Genomic DNA, 13356 nt, shown 5'->3' on the forward strand with positions numbered 1-13356 from the left:
AGCTGAACGATAATTCTTGACTAATTTATTACAGAACAATATTTACATCTCATTCCAGGCATGTTGTCATTCCCTTGAAGTGTTGCCACCTTCGTACAACATAATATTGCTTATTTTCTGGTGTTGCCAGATACATAACAATTCTCCCACACTAAATTAAGAGATGATTAATGATACAACGGTACAATCAAAAGTTACACACAAGAATAAACATTTGACCAGTCACAAGTTCAATCTTTGAACTGGTTTTCTAGAGCGAGTTGAGCGTCTCAGTTGAGTAGTCTGAGCTGGAGGAAAAATAGTTCTTGTTGATCTGAGAAAAACGAGACGATGCTTATATTCTCACTAATAGACATGTATTGTCCTCATTTAGGAACGTACTTGCATAAGAAAAGAAATATCTTCCCCCCTTTTTCTTCAAACTATTCACCAATACGTACTCATTTCTATGCTCGCGTTCCCCCTTACCCTAAATACTTTCATCCGTATTGAACCAACACTCCCAAAATAACCATCCCTCTTCTTTGGGGGTGTTGATTGAGCTCTTGATTCTTGAGTCCTGATAACAGGTAACTTTTGACAATGGCAAAGATAATCCGGCACTGTATTTTTTTTCAAGACGATCGATACACGCCTTAGCGTGAATTATTTGCGTATCTAAACTTTGTACCAAAAATGTGTGGGTAAACGATAATCCCAGCATTGTTCTGTACTAAAAATATTTTGCTCCACAGGTGGAAAGGTATAATAGTTTTCTTTGTTAATTTAGGTAATATGCGTGGATGCATCAGATTCGTTTCATTGATTCATTTTCCACCAAATTAATTGAATATTATTTCAGTTGGCTCTCATACACCAAGATGTTTTTGTGTGTGTTTCTTCCAGAACGTTTTTACCCAGTCACAATTTTTTTTTTCGATAGCTAACGAGCCTGGGTGAACAATCCGTTGCCGGGCCAGATAAGCGAGATGACTACCTCTCGTGGGCACGACCTCCCCCCCTCCCAATCCCATACACAAACAAACAATGGATACGTACTCATATAGCATTCTCCTAAGGTTCATCGCGACTCATAGAGCAATAGTGGCGAGCTCGAGATATTGATTTGTGTGCCTATTTATGTACTTTGAGGTGGTTCTTTAAAAAGTCAAAGTACAGTATCAACAAAATTATTGACGGGCAAACTACGGTCCACTTAGAGGTTCTGCACGGCCCGCCACAAGTTTCAAAATAATAGTATAGAAATTTTCAGTTTCAGGTGTTTTAAAAAAATCCATTCGGGGGGGGGGGGTTGTTCCCTTTCATGCATATGGAAAATATATGTCTGTGAGAATTTGAACAGAAATTTATTTAAAAACGTTGCATGTACAAAATAATAGAACGCATATGCAAAATAAATATGCAGTAAAGTTCTTAAAATATACTTATTTGTTTTTTCACAGTTGTAAAGGGTAAACCACTGTCTCTCATTTGCAACAAGACCGCGGGAGTCTTCAAAGTCTACAACACATTCCGCTACTTTATTTCTAAGCATAAAAATTCCAATTATGAATCAATGTCCGAATATTCATGAACTTAAAAATTTCTTTCCTAAGAAGGAAGCAGTGACGGAGAAGATGAGTGCTTTCTGTTCGGTTAACAACGATCAACAGACAATAGCGTTTACAATACCGTTGAATTATTAATAGTAATGATTTAAATATAGCTTAAATACTAATACACTTATACCATTTAACCAGATGTTCTATCTAAAGAGTTAATGGTCAGAAACTTGTACTTTTTTGTTGAATAAGAAACCTAATTTCTACAATTGGTGTCATTCAGCGATTATTTTCAACAGTAACCAACACTTACCATAAAGATCACTATCATAAAGCAGACTCACAGCTTTATGATATTTTTTTTTGTCACTCGAAATTTCCTTGCCCCCACTCATGGTTCATCGGTGGCTCCCCAGAATATTTTAGTAGGTAATGTGCATTCATAAAAGAATCACTTCGAAGCATTAATAGACACACATATCGATACTTCCATCTTGTTGCGACGCACACTTTGAGAAGCACTGCCACAAACGCCATTGCGTATCATATATCATATTGATTTTTTTTGTTTCTGTTTATGGATTTCAATTTCTGCATACAAGTGAAACATGTATATATTTCACTTCATTATCAAAAATAATGATTTGAGTGGGAAAAAAAAAATAGAATCATTTGCTACATATTATGATCTTGATTTAAACTTCAGTGAAATGTATTGTAATTTGTTAGCGAGTACCACCTGCTCTTTAGATGTAGGTGCGTAGCAGAAAGACACCTGCCATGTAGCGGTACTATCATTTTAGTATCATTCGATGTTGAAGTGTGAGACCGGACACATGCAAGAAAATGCGCTCCCGATGGGTCTCTGATGTATCATATAATTTAATCATTTAATTAAATCTCTCATATTAACGATGCTGTCTCTCCATCAAGAAACGTCTCATTCGTTTAGTCTATAATTCAGAAGTGGGATAGACATAGACATAGATATATAGTGATAACGATGATGCTATGCATATCCCACGTGCGTTGATGTTTATGAACTAGAGCCCACAATCGGCAGCTTGCGAAGTTTGTCTTCTCGACGACGAAACAAAAAAAAGTTTCTTTCTTTTTCTACTGGTGATTGCCGATGACGTCCGCTGGTTGCTGTTTCCGATGTCACCCGAGGATATCCGAAGTCTACCGAGGATTGCCGAAGTATACTGATCGCTGTTGAGGTTAAAGATTCCGTAGATCTCCGATGTTACCGAAGATATCGATGTCTCCCGACGATTGCCGATGTCACCCGAGGATTCCCGAAGTAGTCTAATGGCTGTTGAGGTTAAAGATTCAACGATATTTCTGATGTTTCAGTGATTCTACGACCTATCCTTGCTGGTGGAAATATGATGTGATGATTTAGTGCGCGATATTAGTATATGCAGTGCGAGATATTAGTGCGTGTATGATGTATATTATTCTGCGACGTTTCCGATGTGTCGAGGTGTTGTGATGGTGATAGTGCGCGAGTGTGATGTTTAAAATTTTGCGCAAACTTTGATTGATCTTCAGTGAAATTATTTCATTCATTATTATGTGGTTCCACGTTTGACGATGCGATGGTTATATTAGCGATGTACAAGATTTTACGCGAATTTCGATTTATTTTCAGTGAATTCATTTTTTTTTTATTCATTTCTTTTCGCGTATATGCAGTGAAGTGAAGTGATTTACTGTTTATTGTTGCTATATAGTGGTGAGTTGAACTATTTTCGTTTCATGATCAGAGATTTAATGAGAGTTCATTATTAAGAGTTCATGATCAATTTAATGCTATATATATCTTCCGTACCATTATTTAGCAATAATACCATAGCACTGGTCATTTTCTTTTCTTTTATTATTATTTTCTTTTAATATTGCAAGATGTCATTCTTAGCGAAAGCGAGAAAAGGTGACTTGAAAATTCTCGCCGAGGAACTTGGGGAAACAGTTGATCCCGATTTTAAAGTTGCTGATTTAAAACTATTAATTCTAAACTCGAAGAATTATGAGGAAGAATTTGTTAGGGTCCTTGTCGATACCGTTATAGAAACTAGAATACAACGAGAGATTGATGAGCGCGAGGAAAGGAAGCGTCAAAATGACATGGAGATGAGAAAGCGTCAGGATGAAATGGAGATGAGAAAGCGTCAGGATGAAATGGAAATGAAAAGGATGGAATTGGAATTGGAAAAGAAGCGGTTAGAACTGTCACTAGGTTCAATTGGTGGGGGTCTAGCGAGGGAAAATGATAGTTCATTTAAAGTAGATCTTCATAAATTGATCCCAAAATTTGATATGAAGAATGATATTAGCTTATTTATGACCTCTTTTGAGCGTCAGGCTAAGATCATGTCCATCCCGAAAGAACATTGGGTTACGCATCTCATTAGTGTATTACCATCAGAAATTGTTGCTCTCATTGCCAGAGAACCTGAGCAGGAAGCTGCTGAATATGACTATGTTAAGAAACTTCTGTTGAGACGATTCAAATTGTGTCCTGAACAATTCCGCCAGCTTTTCAATAACCACAAGAAAAGTTCGGAAATTACGTGGAAGGACTTTGGTTTCGAATTGAGAAATTATTTCGAGGAATGGATAAGCGGATTGGAAATAAAAGATTTCGAGGGGCTAAAAGAACTTATCGTGACCGATCAACTAAAACGTAGTGTGAATACAGATGTTCGTAATCATTTCATTGATGAATGGTCAAAAATCACTACCGTGGTAAAGTTGACAGAAATGCTTGATGAATATGAAAGTGTGGTCATGAGCACTGGTAAAAAAGTGTATAATAATGAATATTCAAAAGGCTCTAGACCGCCAACTCAAAACTTGACTCGAGAAAAATTTAACAAAAACAAACCACAGAAAGAAGATTATCATTGGCGAAAGGACATTGATACTGGTAAACCTGCAGACCATAACGCGTGTTATAACTGTTACCAGAAGGGGCATTTTTCCAGAGATTGTCCTAAACCAAAAAGGGTGAAGTTCTGTGCATCTTGTAAAAAAGAGGGTCATGGTACCAAGGATTGTTCAACAAAACCAAAAAATCCTCTGGTGAACACAGCTATGTTCACGCCGAAAATAAACATTCCTTCTCACAACAAAACTGTTCGTATCAATGAGGTTGAAACTGAAGCTGTTGTAGATACAGGTGCTGACATATCTATGATGAAACAAAATTTTGCTCAAAGGGTAAACGCCGACGTTCGTAATGATGTTATTTCTCCTATTAGAGGAATTGGTGGTCTTAGTAAACCTCTAGGAATTACAGAAGTGAATGTCGCCATAGATAATGTAGTAATGAGAAGTATTACATTCCATATAGTAAAAGACGATACTTTTGAGGGACCAAATGTACTCATTGGTAATAATGTTATCAATTCACCGGAATTAATCATGATACGGAAAGAAGGAAAGTCACAGTTCCTTAATATCGATGAGTTTGATAGATTGTGTAAAATTCAGGTCGAGGAAGTATTCCAAATACCAATAAAGAAAAATAGAGGTATTTTGCGTGGATTCTGGCATGATGAAAACAGCGAGCCGGATTCCAGTGTTGATGTTTCTGATGTTATGGTTGCAAAAGCAATCACAAGCAATAGACAACCTATTATTTGTGAAGAAATTAAAGTTGGCGATGTCATAAAGGGACAAGAAAAAAATAGGCTGTGCGAATTACTTAATGATTATCGTTCATGTTTTGCGAAAGAACCTGACGAAATCGGATGCATCAATACAGCTGTGATGCACATAAATGAAATTCCAGGAAACAAACCGGTAGCACGATCTTCATACCGTGCTTCACATTATGAAAGACAAATACTGCGAAAAATTACAACTGAAATGAAAGATCAAGGAATTATACGAGATAGTATATCGGAGTACAGTAGTCCAGTACTACTTGTTCCCAAAAAGACTGGTGAATACAGAATGGTGATTGATTACAGGCAGTTAAATGCTCAAACCGTGAAAGATAAATTTCCCCTTCCATGTCTTGATGATTTGCTTGACCGTCTTTCAGGATTTGGCATGTTTTGCATTCTTGATGCATGTCAAGGATTCAACCAGATCCCAATGGATGATGAATCATCACGTAAAGCTGCGTTTACAACACCTGATGGGCATTTCGAGCCAACTCGTTTATTTTTTGGATTAGCAAATGGGCCTCCAGTTTTTCAGCGTGCGATGTCTGTTGCTTTGGGTGATCTATTGTGGAACACTGTAACATGTTTTGTTGATGATATATTTTTTGGCGCATATGATTTCGATGACATGATGGCAAAATTGAAAAAGGTTCTGGAAAAACTGCAAACAGCTGGGGTGACATTGAAACTATCCAAATGTGAATTTGGTATGCCCGAAGTAGAATATCTTGGTTTCGTGGTAAGCAGAGAGGGATTGAAGCCTGGGCCAAGGAAATTAATTGCTATAGCTGAGTATCCAGTTCCCAAGACTAAAGAAGAACTACGACGATTTTTGGGTTTAACTAGTTTCTTTCGGCGCTTCATAGAACGATATGCTATCATAGCATTTCCTCTTAACCGTTTACTTAGGAACAATCAGTTATTTGAATGGAATGATGAACAACAAAATGCTTTTGTGATCTTGCGAGAAAAACTAGTGTCACAACCGGTGTTAAAGTTATTCGACCCTCGTGATAAAACAGAATTGCACACTGATGCAAGTGCGGTCGGATTAGCAGGTATGCTACTTCAACGTGACAATAGCAACAATCTAAGGCTGGTGTACTGTGTGAGTCGTAGAACTCATCCTAATGAAGAAAAGTACCACTCCAGTCGTCTTGAACTCATTGCTGTTGTATGGTCAATGACACGACTTCGACCGTTACTACTTGGCTTGAAATTTACGCTTGTTACCGACTGTTCTGCTATCATATACTTGAACACTCAACGAAATATTAAGCCTCAAATTGTGAGATGGGCTGAACAACTTAGCGAATTTGATTATGAGGTGAAACATTGTCCTGGAAAGAATATGACGCACGTCGATGCTCTCAGTCGTTCACCTGTGGAAGAATGCGAAAATACATCGTATGACGGGATTCGTTCTAACGGTCCAAGCAAATTTAATGTAAATCCCAAGGCATTTTACATTTCCAAAGAAAGAGATAGAATTTCTCTTATTCAGTCTCAGGACAAAGAATTGCAGAAAATTATTCCCGTTCTCAAGAAGCCAGTATCTAAACGTACTCATCATGATAAATCTACTATTGATAACTATGAGTTGTGTAGTGTTCTGTAGCGCGTCTCTCAGTTGACAACCTTGACGAAACAATATGGTATAAGGCTTGAGAGCATAAGAAGAAGAAAAGCCTCAGGAGACCGGAGGTTGCAAAAACAAAATGGGACATTTGAAAATAAACAGGGAGAGAGAGGGTGTGGAAAAGCGATCGAGTAGGATCGTCGTCTCATGTTAACGTTCTTATTTTATTTTTTTTATTAATAAATTTCTGTTTATGCTTGTCATCATGAGTGCTCACTATTCAAAGAACATAAGGTCACTACATTGGCGCAGTCGGTCAGGATAGTGAGCAATATATCGGACAATATTTAACGGAAAAACTTTCGTCGTGAGAAGGCGACGCGAAGAGAACTTTTGTCGTGAGGAGACGATAGGAAGAGCACTTGAAGAGTGTTGGAAGAACGAAGGAAAAGTGCGGTGAGTGTTTCTTTTCATAAGAAAATTCACTGGTTTTCTTTTCTTTGAGAGAATCATGGCTTTCTTAGCCAGAGGCAAAAAAGAGGACTTACAGCAAGTCGCTGCGGAAATGGGGCTTGAAAATGTTATGCAGATGAAAGTATTTAAACTCAAATCCGCAATAATGGAGGCAGAATGCTATGACAAAGAGTTCATCGAACAGTTTTTGAACACCGTAATTGAGGAGAGAAAACGGACAGAGATGGAAGCAAGCGAGGAGAGAAAACGGAAAGAGATGGAAGCAAGTGAGGAGAGAAAACGGAAAGAGATGGAAGCAAGTGAGGAGAGAAAACGGAAAGAGATGGAAGCAAGTGAGGAGAGAAAACGGAAAGAGATGGAAGCAAGTGAGGAGAGAAAACGGAAAGAGATGGAAGCAAGTGAGGAGAGAAAACGGAAAGAGATGGAAGCAAGTGAGGAGAGAAAACGGAAAGAGATGGAAGCAAGTGAGGAGAGAAAACGGATGGAAGCTAGTGAGGAGAGACGAATGGAGTTCGAACTCAGAAAAATGCAACTAGAAAATGAAAGGATTCGCATCAGCGCGGCAGGTGAATCCCCGATTAACTCAATGGCAAGGCCAAGGCTAGAGTTACAGAACATTTTGCAAAAGTTCGATCCGAAGAGCAACGAGATTAGCCTCTACCTGGTGCTGTTTGAAAGGCAAGCGAAAAGAGCCGAAATAAAAAGGGAACTTTGGGTTTCATATCTGATTGGACTATTACCTTATGATGTGGCGCAAGTTATTGCTAGAGAAAATGAAGAGACAACAGATGACTATGACCAAGTCAAATCCATTTTGCTTAAGAGATATAAGCTTACTCCCGAGTGGTTTCGACAGATGTTCACGAAGCACAGTAAACGATCGGAAGCAACGTGGTGTGATTTTGCTTATGAACTCAGAAATTTCTTCACTGAATGGATCCGAGGCCTGGAGATTACCACGGTTGAAGAACTGTCTGATTTGATTATTACGGATCAGATGAAACGCAAAGTACCGTCAGAGATTCGAGATCATTTTATTGACGAGTGGTCTCAATTCAAGCGACCCGACATCCTTGCTAATAAGTTGGATGACTATGAGAACGTCAGGGCAGACATCGGCGGGGATAAGAAAGCTTTTTACGGAGAAGAAAAGTCATTGTTACAGCAACAACACTTCAGTTATAGAGAGGGACGAGGAACATCGACAAGAACAGCATATCAACCACCAACTCGGAAATATCATAGCAATAAGGACTGGAACAAGACCGAAAACACGATTATCAGAAAAACCCCAAAGGAGTGTTACATCTGTGGACTGAACCATTTCGCTCGAGATTGTGACCGAAGATATAAGGCTAACACAAAAGAGAAATCGGAAGATAATGTGTTGATCGCAGAAATTCGATCGGAATTATTTAATTCCAGTGAATCGAGTCTGGATTTGAACCCTTTACGTTATGCTGATATTTGCGTAGACGATAGAAAAATCAGAAGCTTAGTGGATTCTGGATGTCAAATTCCAGTGATTCGTTCGGACTGTATACCGGAATCAATAACTAAGAAAGGGAAAATCATCTTAGCGAGTGCATTTGGAGAAAGAATTGAAGCATCCCTTGTGAATATCAGTGCTTCGCTGGAAATAGGAAATAACGAAGATTTTTGTAAACCTGTTGAAATTCTCGCTGCAGTAACAGATAAAATTCGAGAACAATGCATTATTCCACCAAACGTACATGGACTACTTTGTGAGGCCGCAGACACCGAAGAAGGGCGATTGTCCTTCCCCACTATAAGGGAATATCACAAGCCTCCTGCGACAGAGCGAAGGGAGAAGGGCGTGAGTGTGGATATTGAAGAGGACAAGATGTCATCTCTACCCGAGGACAAATACAAAAGACAGACTGAGCTGGTGGATGACCTGACTGAGCATTTCGACACCACCAAAATCTGCGAAATCAAACGCGAGAAGGTTGGAGAAACTCACCATCTCAATACAACCAAGAGCCGAAGCAAATCTGAGTGCACCCTACAAATGGAACTGGATCTAAAAAGGATCATAGCGGAAGCTCGCGACTATAACGAAATGGCAAACTTGTGGACATCTTGGAGAAGCGTCACTGGTAAACCCGTCAGGAAACATTTCTGGGAATTTGAGAAGCTCAGCAACGAAACCGCGAAGCTTAATGACTTTGAAAACACCATATCCATGTTTCGGGATAGCTACGAATGTGACATACTCGAAGACGTCATATCTAAGCTGTGGAATCAGGTGAAACCGCCGTACAAGCAACTCCCCGTTTATGTCCAGTGCATGACCAGGAACTGCTTTGGTAGCGACAAGATTCAAGAATGCGGACCCGTACCGGCGCATATTTTAGGGGACATGTGGACCCAGCAATGGGGTAGCATTATGGACCACGTGAAGCAATTTACCGAGAAGCCATCGGTGGACGTCGCTCCAGCATCAAAAGCGGAAAATATAACGGTGCTGGAAGTGAAGACGGCTGAAGAGTTTTTCACTTCACTGAGATTGAAGCCGAAGACGAAGGTCTTCTGGAAGACGTCTATATTCGACAGATCCAAAGGCAAGAAGATACTTTGCCACGCGTCTGTCCACGAATTGTCCAATGGATTGGACTTCTGGATCAAAATGTTCGCAGACAGAACCGAGGATGATTTCATCACTATTCACCATGAGATGGGACACATTCAGTTTTTCATGCAGTACGAGCATCTGCCACACGTTTTCCGGGGCGGAACGAATCCTGGTTTCCACAAGGACATCCTCGTCCTGCTGTTGATAAAGGGCTTCGACATGAAACACGAGGGTTTAATCACGTTGATGTCCGACGTAATGCGGTCGTTTCTGAACATCGACGTGAACGTGCTGATCCATGCCAATCGGTCCGACGAGTTGACGTCCGAGAAGTTCTGTGAGTGTGCCATACATTGCAGGAACGCGGCGACTGGAAAAGTGCTCAAGAAACTCCAGACGGATTTCTTCCGAATCTCGGTGATACGCGACGTGGAGATCATCGAGGTGATAACGACCAGGGCATCTAGAGAGTTGGTTGATGCTGGACCGTTGCTGAGATACTTCGAGCCGCGCTGTTGGAATTCGTCAAAGAACAGAACAAACAAAAGAATTCAGTTTGTGTTTATAGGTAAACCCAATCTTGCGTGGGGGGTGTAGTGTTCTGTAGCGCGTCTCTCAGTTGACAACCTTGACGAAACAATATGGTATAAGGCTTGAGAGCATAAGAAGAAGAAAAGCCTCAGGAGACCGGAGGTTGCAAAAACAAAATGGGACATTCGAAAATAAACAGGGAGAGAGAGGGTGTGGAAAAGCGATCGAGTAGGATCGTCGTCTCATGTTAACGTTCTTATTTTATTTTTTTTATTAATAAATTTCTGTTTATGCTTGTCATCATGAGTGCTCACTATTCAAAGAACATAAGGTCACTACAAGTTGAATGAAGGTATACTATATCGCATCGAAGAAATTAATTGCAAGCAACGAAAGTTGTTTGTGATGCCACGAACCATGAGAAAATACCTTGCTGTGAAATATCATGACTTTTCAGGTCATTATGGTGCAGAAAAAGTAGTACAGATGATCAGAGAACATTTTTGGTTTCCAAAAATGGTGAGCTACGTCAAGCAACATGTGAGACAGTGTGTGGTCTGTGCATTTACAAAAGCACCATCAGGAAAGAAACAAGGGAAATTGAACCCTATACTTCCAGGTAAAAGACCGTTTGAAATTATTCACATGGATTTCCTAGGACCATTGATATCCAGTTCTCATCGCAACAAAGAACTTTTGGTCATTATTGATAACTTCATGAAATTTGTGCGTTTACGACCGTGTCCTAATTGTTCCACGAAAAGTGTACTCAAGTACTTTGATGAATTCATCAATGATTATGGAACTCCCCATCGTGTTATAACTGATCGAGGAACCTGCTTCACGTCAAAAGCATTTGAAGATTACTATAAATTGCATGGAATCAGACATACACTTATCTGTAGTCAAAGGCCACAAGCAAATGGTCAAGTCGAGCGTATAAACAGAGTTCTTATACCTATGATAACCTCGTCTGTTAAAACTGAGTCGCATAGGGATTGGGATCGAGTATTGCCTGAAGTGCAAAGATCGATAAATTGGGCACCCAGTAAGTCCACAGGCAAGTCCCCTTTTGAACTTCTACATGGATACAAACCCGAAAGACCTGGTTACTTCCCACCGGAATTATTGCCAACGTCTTCCGAATATGAGTCACCAAACAAATTGCATGATCAAGCTCGAGAAAATATTCTGGACTCAAAAGAGAAAATGAAAGAGATGTACGATGCTCATCACAGCGTCGCTTTTAAATATTCTGTTGGTGATGTGATAGTGGTACGACGGTTACCAGAGCAGACCGGAGTAAGCACCAAAACACAAGCAAAGTACCGAGGTCCAATGGTGGTTGCTGGAATACTGCCATCAGACACATATAAGATCACTGATTTTCGTCAAAGTGGTCAAGGGCGAGGAAGACGAAAAAATTATACAACAACAGCCCATGCATCTCAGATGAAACTATTCCATCTTATTGACGATGAAGATCAAGTTATTTACTCAGAGCTAAATGACGATGATAATGGTGAAGTGAGACAAATCAACGATAATCATGTACCAAATGCATGTACACCGAGAGAGGATTATTGCGATTCTGACAATGATTCAAACAGAGTGAACCGTCTTAAAAGGGCGAGAAAATTGCCATCATATTTGAAAGACTATGAACTATGAGAGAACTGTCATTATTTTCTGACTTCAATGCATATTATGTGTGTTTACTAATTTTTGTACTTTGTTATATTTTGACATTTATATTGTGTATCGTGTTTTATAGTTTCCATAATTTAGTTTTGCAATTAATGTATTTGTTGATATACTCCAGAAAAATTGTGCTGTGCAAAATAATGTATCATGTGAACGAGGACGTTCTTGTAGCAGGGTGGCCGAATGTTAGCGAATACCACCTGCTCTTTAGATGTAGGTGCGTAGCAGAAAGACACCTGCCATGTAGCGGTACTATCATTTTAGTATCATTCGATGTTGAAGTGTGAGACCGGACGCATGCAAGAAAATGCGCTCCCGATGGGTCTCTGATGTATCATATAATTTAATCATTTAATTAAATCTCTCATATTAACGATGCTGTCTCTCCATCAAGAAACTTCTCATTCGTTTAGTCTATAAATTTATCTAGAATATAATCTCGTAAATATTCAATTCAATTGACGTGATTTCCGGTGAAGAAACCACTTTAATGTGTAAATGCAGTCTCTAGAAAGATGACCAGAAAGAAAAAGTTTTCGTATAAATATCGCAACCGACACACAGAAGCTTCGTATCAGCCTACTGAGATAGAAAAATGGAATAAAACTCGATTATGAAAAATCACCTTAACTTCTGGATGCATCCCCCCCTATCTTGAAGCAGGGCCCCTAGACACGATCGTCTTAAGAGCATCGTGAGCCCTCAGGTAAAGTGATCTTTCTAGGGCCCTCTACGTGTTTACTTTCGGAAATTTAAACCTGATTTTATTTTCGACTCCCCCCCCCCTTCCCCGTCTACACTCCAGGCCTTCGGGCCGCGCCTGGTTGGGCTCGTGCGTTAAGACAGCACTGTCCTGCGCTCAGGAGCCCCTTTCAAAGTGAATTTATGGCATTGGAAAAAGGAAATGATGAGAGTCATAAGAAACCCCAAGGTTGGAGTCGTGTCAGCTGCACCCTTGTGGACGATCATGCTTCTGGTTTCTTTACAAATTTCATAAAATTACCGATTGAACACTAATCCGTATTCTGGGGTGTAAAAATGTTCATAAAAGTTCATTAGAATCATCGAAGCTATAGTACTAAAAAAAATTGTCGGATAGGCTGTGAGACCTAGAATTGGTCGCTAATTGGAGCTAAAAATTGATTGTAAAAATTAAATGTGACAACGCTCCATTACGGAAAATTATAGCTATTATTTATACATTTTTGTATACGAATCCGTATCAGATTTATCCATACAGTGATACGTAATTTA

The sequence above is a fragment of the Pholcus phalangioides genome, unplaced genomic scaffold (assembly GCF_987345545.1).
Source record: "Pholcus phalangioides strain wild (caught in Gottingen) unplaced genomic scaffold, Ppha-v1.0 ptg000021l_1, whole genome shotgun sequence".
NCBI classification, from domain to species: domain Eukaryota; kingdom Metazoa; phylum Arthropoda; class Arachnida; order Araneae; family Pholcidae; genus Pholcus; species Pholcus phalangioides.